This window comes from Triturus cristatus, chromosome 10 (assembly GCF_964204655.1).
Source record: "Triturus cristatus chromosome 10, aTriCri1.1, whole genome shotgun sequence".
Lineage (NCBI taxonomy): Eukaryota > Metazoa > Chordata > Amphibia > Caudata > Salamandridae > Triturus > Triturus cristatus.
In genome coordinates this window covers 1,077,444,446-1,077,467,295 of record NC_140593.1, presented here as the reverse complement: position 1 = coordinate 1,077,467,295, position 22,850 = coordinate 1,077,444,446, and positions in this window count along the sequence as shown.

Below are 22,850 nucleotides of genomic sequence, written 5' to 3'. Positions count from 1 at the left end.
AATAACAAAATGCATATTTTTCATTCCGTCGACAAATTAGATGACTTTATCAAAAGCTTCCAATCAGGGAGTTAGGTTATCTTTTTTATATTGCGATATTCCGATGTTTATGGGTACAAGCTAAGGTGATCTAGTATATATAGGTGCAATTTCTTTTTTTTGGACTTTCCATGACTTTGAGAGAATTGCGTAACTATCTAATCTTTCTTTTTTTGTTCGTTTTCCTCATATTCGTTCGCCCCGGGGGGGGGACACCCATATGGCCTTGAGCCATGTAATAGTTGGGGTGGGTTTTCCAGGGGGGGTGGGTTTGGGGGATGTAAGTGGTGGGGAGCAGTGGGAAAAATTTAAAAAAAATAAAAACTCCTCAGATGCCTCAATAAAAAAAAAAAAAAAAAAAAAAAAAAGGGAAAAATGTTTTTTGTTTTCTTTTTTAGATTCGTTTATTCTTGCCCTTGCGATCCCTCTTCTTTCTTTATTTAGATGGGTGACAAAAGAGGAGAATTAGTAAAAATTCTTTCTTGGAACGTCAATGGTCTTAGGGTACGAGGGAGAAGGAATAAGATACTACAGCACCTTAAAGATTGCCCAGCCCAGATCATCATCTTACAGGAGACACACCTATCTCACAGAGAAGGTTTAGACCTTTTTGGGTACCAAAGCTGGATTTCTCAAGTAGCCTGTACATCACACTCGGCAGTGATAAAAGGGGTTGCTATTTTAGCAACAAGAGGGTCGCAAGTAGTGTTTGATTCCCATAATTCAGATAAAGCTGGAAGATGGCTTCTGGTTAAGGCAAAGGTCTCAGGCTACCCTTTTACTTTAGTTGGATATTATGGCCCCAATCAGGATGATGTCTCCCATTTGGGAGATTTATTAGCTGAGTTAGTGGATTCTTTAGATCCTATTATTATGGGGGGAGATTTCAACGTTATTTTAGATTATAAGCTAGATAGGACCTCTAGTAGCAGAGCTCGTGTTAATCTAAAAATGTCAACCCTTATTAAACAAATAATGTCCCAACTGGGACTGTGTGATATTTGGAGGCAGAGGGCGGGACAAAGAAAGGGTTATACATTTTATAACCAAAAGTACAGACATCAGTCTAGGATAGACTATTTCCTTATTGATAATAATCTGTCCAAATTGATTAATAAGGTTGAACATGTGGGTGCTCATTTGTCCGACCACTCGGCTGTGATTTTACATTTAGAATTACATGAGAAAGCCTCTCAATCCAGGTGGACTCTGGACCGTACTATTTTACAGGACGAAGATATAATAGTAGCACTGTCCAGAGAAACGGAAGAATTTTTTCAATTTAATCAGGGGTCTGCCGCGCACGGAATAATTTGGGACGCTTATAAAGCCTTTCTTAGAGGCAGATTAGGTACAATAGTGGCTGGAAGAAAGCGTTGTTATCATGCTGAGGTAGCAGTATTAGAGGAACAGTTTCGCTCTCTAGAGAAAGATTTGACTGATCCCAGGACAGATGAAGAAGCTCGGGGGACGTTATCACGGAAAGTGCAGACAGTTAAATGTGAAATAGCGACAATTCTACATGAAAGGGTGAGGAGAAAGTGGGAGGCTAGTAAGCTGGCTCATTTTGAATACAGCGAAGGCTGCAGCAAGCTGCTAGCCTGGAAAACTAAAAAAGATCGCTTAAGGAGTAGGATTGATCAGATTAAATCTGATACTACAGACACCCTCATTTATGATAATAAAGGTATTGAACAGGCTTTTCACAAATATTTCAGCAAGGTATATCAAGAGGATGTAAAACCTATTCGAGAGGAGGCTGGGGGCTGGCTGGGTCAGAGCTCGAGAGTGATCCTTACAGAGGAAAAGAATAGGATTTTAAATCAGGTAATTAAGGAAGGGGAGATTGAACTGGTATTAAAACAAGGAAAGAAAGGGAAAGCTCCAGGCCCAGATGGCCTCCGCCTTGAAGTGTATAAAGTTTTGGCAAACACATTAATACCCATTCTTTTGGGTCTTTTTAATGATTTCTTTGTCAATGGGGCAGTTATGCCGCCTTCTTGGAACGAGGCAAATATCTCCCTGATTTTGAAGCCCGGCAAATGTTCAAATAGCTGCGATTCGTATCGGCCGATATCTTTATTAAATTGCGATTATAAGATCTTCGCCAAGATAATGGCCGATAGGTTGAATGGCTCCATTGCTGAACTGATTCATCCAGACCAAAAGGGCTTTGTACGAGGAAGGTTTTTAAAGGACTTGACCTTTTCTTTGATAGGTTCAATAGACCTGGCATCTACCTATGGTTTACCACTCGCGGTTATAGCTTTAGATGCTACTAAAGCTTTCGACCGAGTTAATTGGGTCTTTTTGTAGTCTGTGGCGGAATCAGCGAACCTGGGCAGAAATTTCTGTAGAGTTCTGGAAGCCATATGTAGGTCCCCCAAAGCAAGAGTATTGGTTAACGGTTCCCTGACGGACCCAGTTTCAATTAGCAGAGGCACGTGGCAGGGGTGTCCCTTATCTCCACTCCTCTTTAACTTATATATAGAGCCTTTGGCTATGAAAATCAGGAAGGACCCCGAGATTATACCTTTTCATTTCTCAGGGTGGAGTAGGAAACTGGGTCTATACGCAGACGATATTCTTATTTATACAATCAACCTCCAAAACACCTTAAGTCGTGTCCTGGAACTAACAGCAGATTTTGGGAAAGTGTCGGGGTACGATATAAATAACAGTAAGACCGAAATCATGTCCTGGAATTTAGAATCAGGGGAAGTTGCTATAAGAGAAGCAATGCGATATCTTGGAGTTATAATCCCACATGATATTTCAAAACTAACAAAAATTAATTTGGAAAAAGCAAAGAAAGAGATTACTGGGCTTTTAAAATTGTGGTCACATCTCCAACTTACACTACTTGGCCGAATTAATCTAATAAAAATGATGATAGTCCCCAAGTTAACCTTCTTGTTTGACACTGACACTATCCCTCTCCCCTTTGACAATGAGCTGCTTAAAAAACTGCAAGGTCAAGTTAGCAGTTTTATATGGGCAAGTAAAGGCCCAAGAATAGCCTGGAAGAAATTAAGAAGGAGGATAGAGAAAGGGGGCCTAACTTTGCCGGACCTGCTTTTTTATTCCTGGGCTTTCTTACTAAAAAATGGGAGAATGTTATTAAATACACCTACACATTCAGATATAGGGAGATAGTTGGGAGCTATGTCAAGACAAGAGCTAGGAGGCAGCCAAGGGTTTATCTTTAAGTATGCAGACCCTAAATACTTCAAGAAGGTTATGTTGAAGATCCTGAGAGGCCTGGCTGAGACCTGGTATAGGGTCAGAAGAACTCTAAAGATCCCATATTACAGTTCTAGGGCTCCTATCTGGGACTCACCAGGCTCACCGGTATGGACAAAAGATGCTTTGGCGAGGCCGTTGAGAGAGGCAGGCTTAACAAGCTGGAATCATATTATACTGGATCCGCAACTGATAAGCTGGGAAATGTGCAACCTTTTGTCGAACCAACAAGTTTCCAGATTTAAATATATACAAATACAGAGCTGGTTCCAAGATGTAAGCACGGGGATAGGAAACACCAATGAACTTGAGGACAGACTTTTGGACGAGTCAATTACTAAAAAAGAAGTGGCGATGATTTATTGGCTGCTGGTCGAGATGGAGGATGGTGTCTTTACATTACCCACGGAGCTTTGGGGAGGATGCTTGCAGGAATCTTCGTTGGAGAAAAAGTGGCAAGTATCTATGTCTATGCTTTCTAAAGTTGTGAAACCCGCACACCTAAGGAGAAATCATATCTTCTCCATCCACAGAGCTTATTGGTCGCCACAGAGGCTGTCAAAATTTGGGAGAGGAGGTGTTGTTGCCTGCCCAAAGTGTGGAAGCCTGAAAGGAGACGACGTGCGTATGTTTGTGGACTGTCCAGAGATTCAGAGATTCTGGACTGACGTGAGTAAGGCTCTATCTACTATGATCGGCTTTGACATCAAGGTAAGCGTTCTGTCGATTATATTTGGCAGTGAAACTGCTCTCGATGGAGCCTCAGGGGATAAGTCAAGGTTGTTTTTTTATTCCATGCTACTAGCACGCAGAGAAATATGTAAGAACTGGGTTTCTGTGTCCCCCCCCAGGTTTTTCGATTGGCTAACTTCAGTTAAATATGTGGCCAGCCTAGATATGAAGGTGTTTAAAAAACATAAATTTTGGACTCCTGTTTTTGAGTGGTGCGAACAATAAACGAATGTTGTTGTCCAATGATTATGCCTATCTGCTGGTACGGCTGGCTTGGGTGTTCTCTGTCTTTCTTCCTGGCTGCCCAATCAGTGCTTCGGCATATGGGTGTGACAGAGGAGTGATAACAAAGGAGTTGTTGGCTTTTCTTCTTAATCCAGGGTGGAAACAACTGTGAAGCAGGCGTCTCCTCCTCCCCCTCCTTCCAGCATAATTGTACAAAAGGGCAAGATATTCTCCATTTTACTGGTGCAAGTGGAATGGTGTTTTCTCTTACTTTAAGAGGCAAATAAGGATAAAGAAAAAAAAAACAAAAAAAAACAATAACTATGTACAGGTTAGATGTGAGAAGGTGTGTGAGTTCACAGAGCCATTTCCCGTTAATAGAGTGTTTAGGCAGGGGTGTGTACTTGCCGCCACGTTATTCTCACTCTACATCAACGGCCTTAAAAAGCACCTAGATCAGGGTGATAATTATACCTCTAAACTGGCAGACATGAGGATTCCTTCCCTCATGTTTGCAGATGATACCCTTCTCATTTCCAAATCACCCATGGGCCTCCAAACATTATTGGACCACTTTGAACATTTTTCCATAGCACTCAGCCTTGAAATAAATGTGGCCAAAACTAGATGTATGCACATCCAGGGCAAATCCAACTTTGGCAGAAAAACCCCTGGCGACTGTGCAGACACTTACCTATATGAGCATTATATTAACAGCGCAGGACGGGTGGCAGGCACATATTATGCAGTGCAGATTAAGACTAGAGCAAGTAGCAGGAAGTATTACAAAGCTGGCACGTAGCTCTGCATTCCGACCTGCACAGCCGGCACTACTGGTCTATTACCATCAAGCTCCGGGGATGGCCACATATGGTGCAGAATTGTGAGGCCATCTAGATGTCTCTTTGTTAGAATTGGTGGAAAACCGATTCATGCAAACATTAGTGGGTATCCCTATAAGGAGGCCTTCATTGCCACTAAGGCTTGACTTAGGGTTGAGACCCATTTCAGACAAAGTTGGTCTCCATCCCATTCTATTCTGGAGGAGGATTTGGGCTACTCCAGAGCTATGCCCTTACCGAGATGGATTAGGAGAAATATTCAGGCTGGTGAGTTCAAGTAATATACCTTGGATTAAGCATATTAAAGCCACCTTGGGGAGATCGGGCTACCATCATTGTGGAGTGCTGCAAGAGGGGCTAGGCCAATCTGTAAGAGCAATATTAATTTAGTATATTAGCAGCACTGATAGTCCTTAATACACTCAAATGTCTGGCACTGCTTTCTGACCAATGCCTTTCTCTTAATTAAAGGCTCATTCACTATAGAAGATTTCCTGGGTGAGATCGAAACCCCCCAAGCGAGGCACTTGTTACTGCTATTTCGTTCTGGGACCCTGCCCCTCCGTTCGTTTGCTACCAAATGGGTCAAAGCCCCTTTGGGATGAACAGTTGTGTCCAGGCTAGGGGCCTCTAAGGAGTCTCTAGGACGTGCAATGTTGTTCTGCCCAACCTACTCAACTAGTAGGCTTCATTGGATCTTACCACTCTGCCGGAATTTGGGGATTACAGAATATAAGTCTGCCCTAAGGATATTAAAAAACGACTGTAGTAAACTATTGGTTTTTGCACTCTCCTGCTACCTGTTGGCTATGGGGATAACAAGGGCTAAACTTGGCGCTTCAAATGGGTAAATATCTGGTGTTATTCTATTAATGTGCATACAGGCATCAATAGTGCATTCTTAATGTTGTGTTTTATTCTGAACCCTTATTTTCTGTTCACACTACAGTTTAATGTTGTTTTTAGGAGCATTTGCTTTTAGACCTTGTATTTATTGCGCTCTGATTATGAATGTTTTATCATATATGTGCTTTTATGGCCTTGAACCGAAATAAAGCTTGATGAGGACGACGAACATTTGCAAATACATGTTGGGAATCTAGCCTGTTTAAAAATACTTTGCTGCAAGATGTCTTTAACAATAAAGGTGTTACTAAAGTGAAGTGATGAAGGATAACCTAGTTACTTCCTTTCTTTAACTTCAAGTAACCTTTAAAAAAAGCCTTGTCTGTTTATTTAACTTCTTTCTCAATGTTAGTGCTGAATTGAGAGAACAGAAGCCCAGAGCTGCTGTTGACCAGGGGGCCGCATGTAAAGGTTAGGAGGGCTGCGTGCTGCCCGGGCCATACTTTGAGTATCACAGCTTTAGACTAATGCATTTCAGTGTAGCAGTCCCTATCCCCACACTGAAGTGCAAAGTCACACATTTATAGCGCCTCGGGTATCAAGTTGTGGCGCCAGGGCCGGACTGGGATCCAAAACCGGCCCTGGCAAAGTGCACGGCCGCCCCCCCCCACCCCCTCTGGGGCTTGGGGATGCCGCCGAGCTCTTTGCAAGGGCCGGTGTTCGGCCGATTTTGTTACAAGGCCGATTTTGCAGCTATGCTGCAAAAACGGCCCTGTAACAAAACCGGCCAAAACCGGCACCCACCCGTGCGGCGCACCGGGGGTATGCCCGGTGCCCTCTACGGCCAGTCCGGCCCTGTGTGGCGCTATTAGTGCACTGTTCGAAAGCCAGGTTGCAGCACGCAGTCCGCCCTGCTTGCGGCAGGCTTAGGGGCGGCTGGCTCAGCTTATGACTGGTCTGGCTCAGGTAGGCTGAGAGGCTACAGTGTAACAAAGTTTATTCACTTCTGCAACAACTCAACTCCTCAAGGATCACTGCTGCAGTCAAGCCCGTGAAGGGAGAGTCCAAAGGCCGCAGCAACAAGGGAGAGACGGAGAGAAAGGGAGAGGGGGCAGCATCAACCAGAGGGAGGGAGATGACCAGCACCCTCGAGTTGAGGGCGCACCACACCTCTGTGTTGGGGGGATGTAGCTGTCGCCCCCTCTCTAGCCAGGCTTGCAGCGGGCAGAGGATGGTGGCTGTGTTGGATCGTCTTGCACCCCCCTCCCTCCCCCCCCGAAGATGGCATGGCAAGCTAAGACAGTGAGGGTGGCTTCAGGGAGCCAACAGTGCCAACCGTGACCAGGACACAGAGCGTACACCGTCAGCCGGTAAGGGAACCCATGCCCCCACTTTCAAACTTAATCTCATTCTACGTGGGCCCAGAGTAGCTTCCCCATGTCGATTTGGTCTTGCATCCCGACAGAGCAGGCCAGGAGTTCTACACCTCACAACAGGTAAAGAGGTCACCTGTTGTAGAACGAGTTAGGGATTATCCACTCGCCATCCTGCACAAACTGATCAGGTAATGGGCCTTGCACGCCTCCACAGGGGATTAAGGTGTCTGCACTAAGCACCTGGCATGCTGCCCCGCTGGCATTTCACAGCAGGTAAACAGCAGTGATTTGCAGCAACACAGCAAGTAAGGGACACTGCACACACCTGCCTACACCACCAGTAGGAACCCCTCCCCCAACACCCTCCAAAAACACCAGAGAAACCCCTATACTCGCCCCCTCTCCACCCAGCCTCCCAGATTCCATGCTTCCCTTCATCATAGGAGTGCCCGAGAGCGGCTTACACATAATCAAGCTGGAAGCTGCGCCCTGGAAAACAGTCACCGGCGGCTGCGGCCTCCCCATAGCCTCTGTTCGCACCTGCCAAGCAGTGTGAGTCCAGCCCTTAGCATCAACTTAATACCTGGTTATGGTAATGAGGGGCAGCAGTAATGATGCCAGTCCAACTTTCAGCATGGCTAGCAGCGGTGTCACTTAAGAGCCTGGTGTTTGTAGTAGCTCTGTGAAAGCTGAAGCCTGCTGGTGTGATCTGTTGTTGCGAAGGGGGGCCGGCAGCGGTGCGCCTACCGTGGCGGACACTACTCAGCTGCACTACTCAGTAATCACTGTTATTAGAGTTGACTAAGCAGTACTGTCTTTGAAATGAACAGTGTCCAGGCTGGCTGTAATGTGTACGACTCACTCTCCTGAGGCTTGCCACTGCCTGTGTGGCGGCTTGCGAGTACTAGGTTAGTGCCCGTCCATTTCTGGTGCTTTGCAGTAGTTTTAAGATCTTCTTAGTGTTTCTCGTTGCTGAAATGGATTTAATTTCTGCTATTTATATGTTTCCCTGTTTCATTGGTTGATTTTTGTTCACGAGAAAGTGTCACTTATTGTCGTTGAAATGTCACTCACAATTACACTGAAATTATGAAAATGTCACACGTGGCAATCTGAAACCTTGGCAGCTATGCAATTGCTCCAGGACTTGGCAACTCTGCACTGGGTTGACCTGCTCCTCGTACCAGGTTGCACATGGACTCTCTACGTGTGCACCTTGCTTATTTTAGTCTTTCTCTCTCTCTCCCACTCTCTCTCTCTCTCTCTGAATTATTCTATGTGGACCAACTTCCTGCTCAAGCCCATCTTGGGCCCTTTGCCTTCCATATTACAGCAGAATATTTTAGTCATACAGATAGGCTGACCTTAATTTTGTGGCCAAAATACCATTTATAAAGATATTGTCCGGGTGGGCGCAGGTTTTAGATTTAGTAACTTCAGTGGGGTGATATTGTTGTAAACAATATTTAGGATACAATACTGATGTAAGATAATATTCTGTCTAAATTATTTTGGTACAACACCACAGTGCTTATTCAGTCCTCCTGGCTTGCCTACATCATCAGCCCGGAGACTTAAAAGTCTGACACTGTGGGTCAAGCACTCAACTCAGTCTGCAGTGGTAAGTGAACACAGAGGGACAACCAAGAAACACTCTCGATGCCAGTGTTTGTCCCATGGTGATTGCTGTTTTTTTTACAGTGGGTGCCCCCCCTTGCTTTTGCTTGTCTCCTCACCCTCTCCATGGGCATTTCACCACCTGCAACTGCAGTGTTGTTAAATTAAGCAATGGAGTATAGACGGCGAAATGCCCACTGACAAAGTAGACATGGCAGAAGTCTGCATACCAGTAAATACATTGTTTGTTTAAATCTATATGCTCAAATGTTATTATCTGTATGTATGTTGTCAGCTAATATAAGTATATATAGCTCAATTTGTCTCAGTATAGCTAGGTGGTGGTGCTGTCTGGGGGCACTGATTTGCATTCACACAAGTTTCTACAGTTTAATAGAAAGCTTATTATACCCCAATTATTGATATCTAGACCTGCTGCTTGAAAGTACCTAAATATAGGCCACTTCCCCTTTTTACTATAGCATGGTCTTCCCAAAACCTAAGTACTCATTACTTCTACTAGGTAGCTTAACAAGTCTTTCGGCCCCTCAGTGGTCCCCAGTCAATACTTATCAGGTCAAACATATTGTTTCAAGTTGGGAGTTCACACAATTTATAAACACTACTATTTTTAATAATTTTTTGGCCGCAATCCAAATTTTCAGATATATCTAATGCAAGACCCAGTACAGACAACATCTTGAGGCTCTTCATATGGCTCAAGCTCACCCCCTTAATCCAGGAGTGACCTGTTCTACTTCACCTGAGCTGCACAAAAATATACTGTACAGTTAGATAGATCACAATCTCCCTTTCTTTGGTGATTTTATGTATTTCTTTCTGGCCATTCTTTACAACACACAAAGCTACCGATGATCAAAGTATGTGTACATAATAACATCTTCCTATTTGAACAGGAATACCTTAGTCAAAGAACTGGTACAGCATTGGGCACCTGCTTCACACCCAGCTACGCATATTTGCTCATGGACTGATTGGAGGAGTAGGTGGCCTGGGATGATGATAAGTAATGTTTTACCAACAATATAGTATTGTGAAAGAGGTACATTGACTAACTCTTTTTGATTGAGAATGGTGATAGAGGAGAAGTAGAAACATATATAACCATGCTCAATACCAACAACCTAAATCTAAAGTTCACAAGCTGTATTCACCATGAAGAAATTAACTTCCAAGACACACACCTAGAGGTTAAACATGGTAAATGAATGACCCAATTACATCAGAAAGAGACTGCTGGTAATAGTGTAATACATGCTGCAAGTCAGCGCCCCATTCCCCTAAAATGGAGCAGTCCTTAAGGTGAGTTGATTAAGTCCAAATAGAACTGTAGTACAAATAGTAAATACCATGAGAAGGGAGTAATGATCATTAAAGTGGCAAAGTGCTCTGGACAGAAAGTTCAAGATATGGATTATATGCAACAAAATCCCCTTTCTTTCATCTTGGATAATTAAGGAAGTATCGAACAATGTAAGATGCAAAAGGAAGGGTGGGCAATCTTACCCGTTCTCCTACCAATCTGCACTTTCTTTGGGTGTGAAATGATGACAGACCTTAAAGAGAACAATTGCTAGCCAGAATATGAGGATATATGATGGCACATATGGAGAATTGTGTGAGTATGGTACAAATTTCTGTGACATAATGATTTAACTGTAGTTTGTTCATGATGGCAACACTTTAAAGATTGGTTAGAACAAGCTTATACTCCATTTATGAAAATGAATAGGAAATTTTAGATTGTTCCTCCACTTGAAGAACTTCCAAGAAGGTCATTAGGTAAATATGACTAAGGCAATTGTTCTGTGAATGAGGATAGCAATTACCTTACATATGGGTTCCCATGGTGCATGGACAGATAATAACCTTTAGAAAATGGCAGCACCTGGGAAAATTTAACAGATATAAACAGATCAAAATTTAGAAAGTGGAAATGGGAGTCTGAATGATTATTTTGGTAATGGAGGCAATTGCTATTCAAAATACGAAGTCAGATGTTGATATACCTGATTTATGGTGTACCGAACAAATTCCCAATATATATGAGCAAATGCTAACCTTTCCAAGATGTCCAACATATGTATCTATCTATCTATCTATCTATCTATCTATCTATCTATCTATCTATCTATCTAGACATACATATAAACATATGTATTCACTGGAAAAATAAAGAATACAGTGGTTATAGGTATGAATTGTAATAATATCTTACTACTCATAAAAAAAACGTAGAAATTTACAAACAAAAACCAAAGGTTAAAGGGACCTTATAGTTAGGTGAATTGTCAGTTGAAACATACCAATTTGAATGAAAAAAACACTGAAATTCACCAGCTATAGTTATATCAAGTAACTATATCTTGTGCCCTAAAGTAACTATGACTTGCACTCCCACCATACACAGTGTTGTCATCAATGCTGTCATTTCAGACATTGCAGTGATGTTCTAAATGATGTCATAGAACATGTCATGAGTAATGTAATATGGGGGAAGCGTGGCTAGCCAGCCAAGATGTCGGAAGCACTCTAGAAAGGCTCAGCATCATGGCCCTATTATACGCTCTGTAAAATCCACCCACGGTGCCATCAAATTTTCTAAAGTACTCACCTCACAGCCTCGCGCCACTACGATGCATACTCCTACCTTAAGCGCAGGTCAGCCCACATAGTGTTACTGCAGGAGACACATCTTACACTGCGTGAGGCTCGCAGGCTTCAACGCGGGTGGTGAGGTCAGGTGTTTGCCACAAGATATTCCTCGTACGCTAGGGGGGCTCTTCTGGGTGAGGCTGGGTGTTCCCTTCGTAGTGGAGGAGACAGAGGTGGATGGCAAGGGCCATTATGTGTTTGTGTGTGGATGACTCAATAGGAGGAGCTTGGTGTTCAGGAATATATATGTCCCCAATACTGATCAAGCGACCTTCTGGCATGCACTATCAGGCATCATAGCCTGATGGAGTGCCCTCCCCTGGCTTACAGGAGGGGACTTCAATGCACTCCTCGACATGCCATTGGACAGGACCTTCCCACCACTCCCTCGCACGGCTACCATATCTAACACCTGGGCCTTGGAAACACTGGCTACAACACTTACATTTAACTGATGTCTGGAGGGCGCTGAATCCTGATGCGCGGTGTGTACTCATTCTACTCCCCACCACACGACCTCCATGTCCGCATTGATCATTTTGTGGACTGATCCCAGTTTGTCAGCATGTAGACTACCTTGGGTGGACACATTTGGACCACAACCTTCAGCTCGTCTAGATGGAATGGGAAAGTGCTGAGCAGGCCACACATCTATGACGCCTCCAGCCTGCGGCACTCGAGGATCCGCCTTTTCGGGCATCGTTGGGCGCTGCCACAGCTGACTTCTTCAAAGCAAATGCTGACTCAGCCACCGACAGAGTGGTGGAATGGGAGGCATTCAAGGTTGTGATCAGGGGACAATCCTGGGATCTCAGCTGGGGTCATCGCAAGCAGCTGGATGGCGACATTGCGCCCATTGAGCGCTCACTCCTTCAGCTAGAATCCAACGGATTAGCGGACTCAGATTGCGCACGTCAGTTGGCAGAGGTGCAGCAGTAGTACGCAGAGCCATTACGATGACTGCGGTGCCTGAACTACGCTGTGCATTCCACCTACACACATGCAGCTGCAGACCGAGCGGGGAGCTTGGTGGTGCTGTTGATCCATCAGGAGCAGAGACGGCGGCCAATTCTCTCGCTGCTCCCCCTCTCGGGACAGCTGCTATGCACTCAGCAGGAGATACACCTTGAACTAGTCAAGCACTACTCGGCTCTATACTAATCTACCGCCAGCACTGACTCTGGCAGATTTCTTCTCCCCCCTCCATCTTCCCACCATTACACTGGCACAGCAGGCAGAGCTGGAAGAACCAATCTTACTCTTCGAAGTCCGGGAGGCCATCAGAGTGCTGGTCACGTGTAAGGCGTCTAGACCAGATGGGCTACCGGCCAAGTACTATAAAGCATATGCTCCCTCCAATACTGGCCCCCCGCCTGCTCGTCCTCTTTGAGGCTTCTCTAGAAGCCTCTATCCTACTGGGATCCCTCCGTGAATATCTGCTCATCTCTCTGCCCAAACCAGACAGGGACCCCGAAAAGTTGGGCTCTTATTGGCTGCTAGCACTCCTAAATACTGACTAGATCATTTTTGACAAAATACTAGCGGATCGATTGATTCCCCTGGTACTCAATCTGGTGCATGCTGACCAGAACGGGTTTGTGCCTTCTCGAAATACATCTATTAACTTGCGCCGCTTCTTCTGGGTGGCCACGTACTCAGCGCTGTGCTGGCCTCACTCAGGGTGCCTGATACTTGACCTGGAGAAGGTGTTTGACATGCTGGAATGGGATTTATTGTTTGCTACCTTGCCCCGATACGGTCTTGGAACTCGTTTCCTCCGTCTCGTGCAGCTATTATACACCTTCCCGTCCGCAAAGACAGGCCCACTTGTGTCAGAACCCATGTCCATTAGCTGCGGCACTAGGCAATGATGCCCACTGTCACCATTATTGTTATCACTGGCCATAGAACTGCTGGCAGCGGCTATCTGAGGAAGTTAAGTAGAATGGGGAATCCCCTTAAGAGCAGTGGTGGCTCGCCGAGGGAGTGCTGGGGGTGGTGGGGTGGGGCGGGGGAGGGCCAGGGTGGCGGTTTAGTAGAGTCCAACATACAAAGGACAGGAGTAAAGTAAAAAATTAAATGAATAAAACAATTTACCTTGCGTGCACTGCAGCGCCAACTCGGCGATGAAGCGCGCGCAAGGTAAATTGTGTTATTTATTTAATGGTTCAAAAATAAATGTTCCCATTTTCGGAAAATCTACATCAAACGATTCACACTAGGTATCCAACCACATTCATACTTCACACAGTTATCACTCCACTCAGGATGTTTAAGGCACTTATATACTAACTAAATAAATGTTAAAAAAAAAAATGAATGAACATAAAATGCATAGATTTTGAATCCACAAAGACAAATTTTTGGAAAAACTTTTTAAAACGCCATATATCTAAAAAGGAGAGCTCATCAAGACAGTCAAATTTGTCTTGCAAATGTTAATTTGGAAACAATATAGACGGCACAAAGCACAGTCATAGATTCCCTGTCTAGAACTGACTGCTGACTTTGCCAAATTTAACACAAAAAGATTATTTATTTAATTACTTACCTCATTCCTGTCCGTCGTATGCCGGACTCTACTGCCCCGTCACCCTGCCCCTCCCCCACCCTGCCTCACCGCCCCACAGCACTCCCTCGGCGAGCCGCCACTGCTTAGGGGACGGTGTGCACATGATGTCCCTATTTGCAGATGCCCTGCTTCTATACATCAGAGATATGCGGGACTCGCCCGATGCACTAGAAAGGATCCTTAATGATTTTGCGTCCCTTTTCTGCCTAAAAGTGAACTGGGCGAAGTCCAACCTGTACTCATTCAATCCGTCCAGCCCGACCCTGCACTGATCATCAACTACACAATAGTGCAGTGCCAACCTGCAGTCTTTCGATACCTTGGGGTTCAGATCTACCATCACCCAGCGGACCTGCTGGAGGAGAACCTCCTGAAGGCGATAACTGCCATCAAGTCGCAGATGCTATTTTGGCATATCTTGCCCCTGTTCTTCATAGGCTGCATAGCCCTGCTTAAGATTTTAGTTTGAAAAAAGTTTTATTAAGCGCTGGCTAGACACGGAGGTATCTGAGCGCTTTACATGAGGATATTAGTTACAAAATGAACAGTGTTTCAAGTCCTGAGAAGCACAAAAGGAAGATGGGGTAAAAAGAAGGGGGTAGAAATACGTATCAAGTCTTGGTAGTCCAGTCGTGGCGTAGAGGACTTCCGTGGATAGCAAAAGTTTGAGAAGGTAGGTCGAAGCAGACCGGAGGCTCAAAGGGGATCAAGAAAGGGCGAATGTTCACTGAGGGCACTGACCTGTGGCAAGTATCCGTAAGATGGTGGACCAGAACAAAGACCCCAAAAACAAGATTGCGGGAATGCCGGTAGAACAAAAAAGTCGAGTAAAAACCCAGCAAGGAAAAAAAACGACCCCAAAAGCGGAGCTGAGTGGGGAAGGCGGTAGTCGGTTCAGGAGGGAGGAAATGGTAGACGGTCGCAGATCGTTGTCGGGGTCCTGCAAGTCCGGGGAGGTCGGGACAGGAATCAGGGCAGCCGTTCCGGACGAGGAAGGCAGTGGCTGAGCCCGAAGGGCGAGAAAAACTCGGGAAAAAATGTGGTGTTGTTACCCCGGCTATTGTATAATGTCACCATTCTGCCCGTATACATCCGGCCCCCCATCTTCCGCTCCTTTGCGTGGACCATGCAGGAGTTTATTTGGAATGGGTCATGATGCCGGGTTGCGCCTCCCAAATTATACCTACTATCTGGCCAGGGGGGCTCGCTGTGCCCAATATGGAGCACTACTATCTTGTGGCACAGTTACAGTCGGTGGCTAGGTAGGCCAGCTGACTGAACTTGGGGGGCACAGCTATGCTCTCACCAGCATGGGCCCCCTCCTCGGTCCTCATGCTGTTTCACCCCGGGAGATGAGGTTGGGCACCCACCCACCTGATGCTAGAAGTGGTCTACAGGTGCTTTCATCGAAGCCTACGCCTCATGAGTCCTATAGTGCCGAACGTGCCTGCATTGCCTTTTCTGGGCACGCCGAGGGGCCACCGCGTCACCACCAGGACAGAGCTGTCCGCCTGGCAAGAAGTGGGTCTGCAGACCATGGGAGAGCTCTATGGGGATAGTCAGTTGGCACCCTTCGACACCCTGGTGGAGGAAGATGGTTTGTTGCGGGTCAGTTCCTTTTCCACACCTCACTGATCACGGCACTACGGACAATATGAGGGGACATGACACAGTAGTCTGCAATGCACCTCACCATGCAATACATAGACGTTATGGGCACAGGAAGACACCTCACGAAATGGTTTGCCAGCTCACTGCGATCACACACGGCGCAGTCACTGATGCCCCTCAGGCACCACTGGGACACGGATCTGACCCAGATGTGCACGGCCCGTGAATGTGTGGCTATACTTGAGGGACCTACCTTTATCCCCTGAAATGCCCGGTTCCATCTTATACTGTATTACAGAGTGCATAGAGCTTGCCTGACCCCAGCTAAAATAAATAGGTTCTTTTTTTTTTTGCTAAGCAAATTGTTAATTTTGCAACTAAACATACAAAAATACATGGACAACCGTCCAAGCGAACTGGCATCAAAAGATATTTTATACATTCATTGACCTTCATCAGCACAACCTCCCACCCCCTCCCCGACCACGTCACTCCCCCCCACCCGCATTGACACCCCTAAATCATACCCCTTAGCCACTTCCCCCACACTCTGCGAAACTTCTTAGGTCAGCCCCGTGCTGAATACATCGTGCGCTCCTGCGTTGCGCACCAGTCCACCCCCCTCCTCCACGTAGCACATTTGGGGGGGGTCAGGCCGCTTCCAGGTGGCAGCAATATCTCGCTTCGCTACCACCAAAGCTGTAGTGAGGAAAAATTTCTCATGACGGGAACCGTCCAGACCGTCTGTTATCCCCAGCAGGGCCATTCTGGGATCATGGGGAACTTCCCACCCCAGTGTTTCAGTTAGTTCAGCCTCAATCTCGCCCCAGTAGGTTCCCAGACGCGGGCAGGTTCACACCATGTGGAAGAAGTCCGCCGGGTCCGCCCCACAACGTGCGCATGAAGCATCTGGAGAGAGACCCGCACGGTGAAGGCGCTCCGGGGTCAGATAGGCGGTGTGCAAGTAGTACAGTTGGATGAGCCGCAGCCTGGCCGAGGAGGTGATCGTCCTAGGTGTCATAAGGGCGTCTCTCCAATCGGCCTCATCCAGTGGTCCCACCCAGGCCTCCCAGCGCAGTTTCGCGTCCTCCCAGTCCATTGGGGTGTTATTGACCAGGGCCCGGTAAATACGGGAGATACCCCCCTATCCAGAAACCCCATCATCACCTGCGCTTCTGGTGGGCTATGGTCAGGGATCCGCGAATCTAGAGGGACGTGGGACCGAACCGCGTGGCGCAGCTGGAGATATTTGTAAAACTGTGAGGGGCACAAAGAGAAGCGAGCCTGAAGCTCCCGGAAGGAGCACATACGACTCCCCCGCCACAAATCGCCTAAGCAGGAGATCCCAAGGAGGTCCCACGCCCGAAATCCTTCCAAGCCCGTGACCTCCCGCAGCCAAGTGCCATGCCAGAGTGGTGTAACGTGGGTCATTTTCCCCGACCACCGGGTATGCCGTAGAGCCGCACGCCAAGCCAAAAAGGGGGCCCGTACAACATCTGGAAGCGACCGAGGAAGCATCGCCCCGTAGAGCATATTTTGAATAGAAGGGAACCCCAGTATCTGTACCTCCAGCCTGTAGGCCGGATCGTCCCAACCGCCTGAGAACCAGTCATGGACCACCAGGAGCCGAGTCGCAAGGTAGTATAAGTATAGATCGGTCATGCTCATACCTCCGTCGTGTGATGGAATCCGGCACCGGTCGAGGGCTAGACGGGCCATACCGCCACCCCATAGACACTTGGTCGCCATACTATCCAAGTCCCGGAACCACGGACGAGGGAAAGAGCAGGGCGAGTTTTGCAGCATCTACAGGAATTTGGGAAGGATCATCATCTTATCGAGAGCAATCCTCCCCAACGGATTCAATGGGAGCGATTGCCATCTCGCCAGGTCTGATCTGGCCTTGATGACCACAGGAGCCACGTTAAGGGCCCAACAGAGCTCTGGTAGAAGGGTGACCCAGATACTTAAAAGATAGCCTCCAGAGGGGAATATCGGACTGCAATTCGAAGCAATCTCTAGCCGGGTGCAACGGAACCAAGACCGATTTCTTGGGGTTGAGACGGAGACCCGACGCCGGACCAAACCGGCGAAGAATCCCACGCACAATAGGACCAGAAGTAGCTGGGTCGGAGAGCTAAAGGAGGACATCGTCGGCATACAGAGCTATTTTATCGGGGACCATGCCCGGCCAGTCCCACCCACGAAGAGCAGGGTCTGAGCGGACCAGAACATTCACCAACACCCTGGCCCGTGGAGCCGCGTACAATAAATAGGTTCTTTAGGCACTCTGACACCCACTGCCCTAGTTGTAACATGTTGTGATGTTTCGCCGCTCTTGATGATTAGTAGTAAAGTGTCACCACCAACCTGTCTGACTGCACTGAGTGCACAGTAGAGCAAGCCAAAAGCATTGCCTTGCACCGCGAGGACACCCTGGGACTCTGCAAACTCCCAACATCAGCCGCATGGGACACCATTCTACGGAACAACTGGACGATGGGCTCCAGGCATCCACAACGGGAGTGACAGAGACCTGAGTTAGGCAACAGTTTACATTATTCTCACCCTGGCCCTGGTCCCCCACTCCTCCTCCCCTCCTCACCTCCTGTATGCTATACACATACATGCACACTATTAGCGCCGGATCAGCAGCCGCTTCACGTACGCCACGAGTTTCACACCACCAAGCGCACCCACGGCACTCAGTCGGGATGTACCAGAAGCTGTGCATTATGATATTGACTGAACCTTTGTAAATTGAGATATATGTGTCATGGAGCGCTTTTTTGTTAAAAACCAGTAAAGAAACGTTATCAAAATGAGTGATGTAATATGGGAGATAGTTAGCAGTGCATGGCGAGAGTGCAAGTTATAGTTAGTATAACATTACTTTCCCCTTTCTTTTTACATTTTTTATGTATGATATATATATATGTATTTTTAATATATATATATATATATGTCTGTTTATTTATTGGTCTGTTCAAGTAGCATCCACATTTTACTTCTTCCCATCACAACATACTGCATGGTGCACTGGGCGAGCCCACTTCAGCCACCGACTCTTTTACTCTTTTTCCTGTCAGTGACGGAATTTAATTTGGACACGTGTACATTCTCCTGAAAAGTGATCCACTTCAGTACCAGGGCTGGTGGGACAATGTCTGCTCCCAGTTCTGCTTTCATTTCATGTTTTTTAATTAACATTGTGATGAGTCGCTTTTTACTTTTTTTTTTTTTTTTTTTAAATAGATGCATGCTACCATTAAACAGTTGAGCTTATACTTTGTATCATTGTAAAACTTTGAATGCCTTTTGCATTTGCTTACACAAGTAAACAAAAAATGGTGTGATTGACAAGGTGAAAGCTATTGGCTTTGGAAATGCTTGTGTTTTTTGTGACCTCTGAGAACAGATCGTTGACATGTCCTCCGAGGCTGCGAACCTGGGGGTTCTTTGACTGACATTTTTGTTATTTGGGTCACTCTTGGGCTCACACTGGACTAGTCTTGGTATTGTGTTTGCACCTTGTGAGCAAATGATGCTGGTGCTGATGATGATTCTGAGATGAAACAGATGGTTGCTGCTTTTTGCTCCCATGCTTTTTTGGGGTGTTGGTTGTTTTTTTGTTTGGCGACGAGGTTCATTCTTTATGCAGCTATTGTCTACTACTAACGATGGTATATATTTTCTCTTTGATCCTAATATAACTTAATGCACAGATGTTAAAAAAACAAGCCACGGTTATATATTTAGATTTAACAGATGGGACTCCAAAGATGCACCATTGTTAATTTCTATTTCTATCTTTGGCATAACAGAATAACGCAGTGTTTGTGCTCATGCATGCACAGCATACACAGATGGCAGCTTATTTCCAGGAACCTTTTCCCACTAGAATGCCACTTTAAATGAATCTAGTCTGTGGAATGCAAATGTTCACAGAAGAGTCTCTGCTCCAAGTCAGTCAAGTTCAATGGCAACGATAATAAATCTCAACAGCCTGGAAGAAGCAACACAAACATGTTTATTAGCAACCACACCATTCGGATTTCTGCTCGCCCAGGTTAAGATACACAAAACAGTCCAGTTACCTCCAAGTTCTGTATTTTATTTTGTATCTCTAAAAACAACACATATATTATCTAGTTGAATATTGTATTTCATTGCAATACATTGATTCATAGCAATGCCAGTAGGCAGACCTTCATGGGCCTGTACATTTAAAAAACATCTTAACACCCTACACAGACTCACTCTCTCCCCACTCCTGGGTTTGGGTGTTGTCTGGGACAGGCATCAGGCATAGATGCAGTGCTACCACCTCTACCGGGTTTTGCACTTTCAGTTACTTGTATTAGTCCTAATTGTATTTATCTCACCACTGTGGTGTTTCATCATCTCTTCAGCCATGGCAGCCAGGGTCTTGCTCCTTCTCCCTCTTTCAAGAGGAGAAGGGCCAGCTTTGAGTGCTTCGGCACTCACGTCAAGTCCACTGAAGGCACTAGCGGAGGCCGCCACCAGTAGTCTGAGCAGGTATGCAGGCTTCGGCGGTATTGCAGGCGTCCAGTTCAGTGGCTTAACTAAACTTGCAGGGGGGGCCCCTGCAAAGTGCATGGCTTTTCATGGCCTTGTAAATATGTGCCCCTTTCACGCAGAACACTGAGTGAAAGGGGCATTCTATGGGTGTTGCTGTGGGTGTTGCTGTGGGTGTTCTCATGCAATACCCATGGAATCTGAAGCATTCCCAGAATTACGAGGAATCGTAAACCTGGGAATGTGTCAGATTCTAACACCACCTCGCAACGAGGAGAAATATCCTTAGTTCTCCTTGTCTTTAACTCTTTGTATGTGTGCTGCATTATGCAACCCACAAAGAAAGAGGAAAGACCTCTTGTGATTATTTTGGGCAGGAAGGTGTTCTTTCCTGTACAAAAACAATCACCCCCTACAACGCAGACCCCCTTGCATGATGGCACAAGGGTGCCAGCGTTGGCGCATGGCAGCCCATTGTGCGCCAACGCAGGTGAATAGAACAGGAATGTGCCGTATCTCAAAGTAACGGCGCATTCCTGCCCTTTTCTTTTGATGTAGGGCAGCGCAGCAAGATTCCTTGTGCTAAAACCTCGCAAATGATGCCCCAAGTTTTCAGCGGTCTTGGGTAATGGTAGATGTGCTGGAAGGTATGCAGCATAGAGAGGCGGTTTGGTCCAGAAGGCAGGAGCCAGAACAGAAGACGATCTGCCAACTTTATGCTGCTTCCAAACTTGCAGCTCTGGCAGCATAGCTCAAACCAGGGTTTTAAGAAAAAACCAAGGAATATAAAGAGGAGATTTCTCAATCAGAATATAAGAAAACATTCCAAACACAGATGGCAATATAAAACGTATTAAAAAATGTAAAAACATAGACTGGCAGATGAAAGAGTACAAAAGGTGGACAACTGTGTCAACTTTTCTCACTGCAAGAGGAAACGTGGTGGCATTGTCTGAACTACTGTCAGGGGAGATGGAAAGCTCTTTGAAATAACCAGGTAGAGGGACTCACCATATCCTGATCTGGTTCCAGTCAATGCAGGAACAGAAGAGATTGTTCAAGAAGGAGTCAGACCAGGTAGAATTTCGCCGAGAGCCTTCAAGTAGAAGAAATACTTTGAAGTAAGCCACAACCAGTGTAAACAGACTACAATCAGCATCCAGATGAAAGCAAAGCGGTGTAATGCTTCTCGTAGGCCACGGCAGGATCCCAGTTCCAGAGGACAAGTGGACTGAGTCCAACTGCCTTTACTACTACCGACCAGGAATCAAATATGACTTACTTACATTTCTGCCTTTCAAATCCTGGGGGGAAAAAAATATAACTTCCACACTATACGAGTGAACATGAATTCACCAAATATTCAATGATATTTTATAACACAATGCTCCAACGAGTCGGGTAAAAAACCATAGGCCCTTAAAGGGTAATTTCTCAAATATGTCAATGCTTTTATGGTGTGCCAGGGATGCCAGCCACCCTCCATAGTTGGATATGATTTTTCACACTGTATGTAGCATGTTTCTTCACTTCTACATTCTACTCGAGTTCATATTTGCATCATGACTCTTTCAAGTAGATTCCAAGTCACAAGTTGTGACCAAGAATCTACTTAGAAGGGCTAGGGTTAGAAAATAAAAGATTTCAATCTCAGGCCATGAATAGCAGAGCCAGGCAGAGACCACAGGCCTAGTGAACGGAGCTACTGCTGGGGTTACACAGTCCTTGCAGGTTAAGGCAGCAGGCATGTTACACCACAGGGCCTCCGTTAGCAGCAGTGCTGACGTCATAAAAAGAATTATAGAAAAGGGTGAAATGCCTCCTTAAGAGTTGCAAAATAACAGTGACTGCAGTAAGTCTTCATTGATCCAAAGAAAATATCTGCTACAAGTCTCCAAACCACCACATGAATTATCACTCAAACGTCGCCTTTAACATTTTTTGATATGTAATAATTTTGTCCCTTAGCTTTTGCATGCAAATTTCACTCATTTTGCTATCAAACACAAGCTCGTCATTTTTTTAAAATGCACTCCAGTTCCCTAAACTAAAGCTTGTAATTTTTGATAAAAAAATATATATTTTGGCCTACCATAACATCTTTTATTTTTTGCAACTATACATGCGGTACCTAGACATCATGTTGTCATTTGCATCAAGTTCTACTAGGCACATATGTTCAGATTCTAACTTACAATATACAGGCCCATGTGTCTCCATTGAAGGTCAGAAATTCACATCTTATACCATTGATTTCTACACGGTGCCAGAGATGACTGAGGTTATGTCAAGAATTCACAATATACTAAGCATTGCCACCATGATGTCAAGACCCCATAGTACGATTATGGGTTCGAGAAGGCCACGGATGCCCTTATATGGCAAAGATGATCCGCATAATGCCAGGGGCACATAATACCAGGAATGATCACCTCGATGCAAGAGGTAGGCTCCATAATGCCAGAAAATAGCCAAACATATGCATGCATTATACAAAAAAACGCAGAATTCTAATTTGCCCTCCATGCCAAG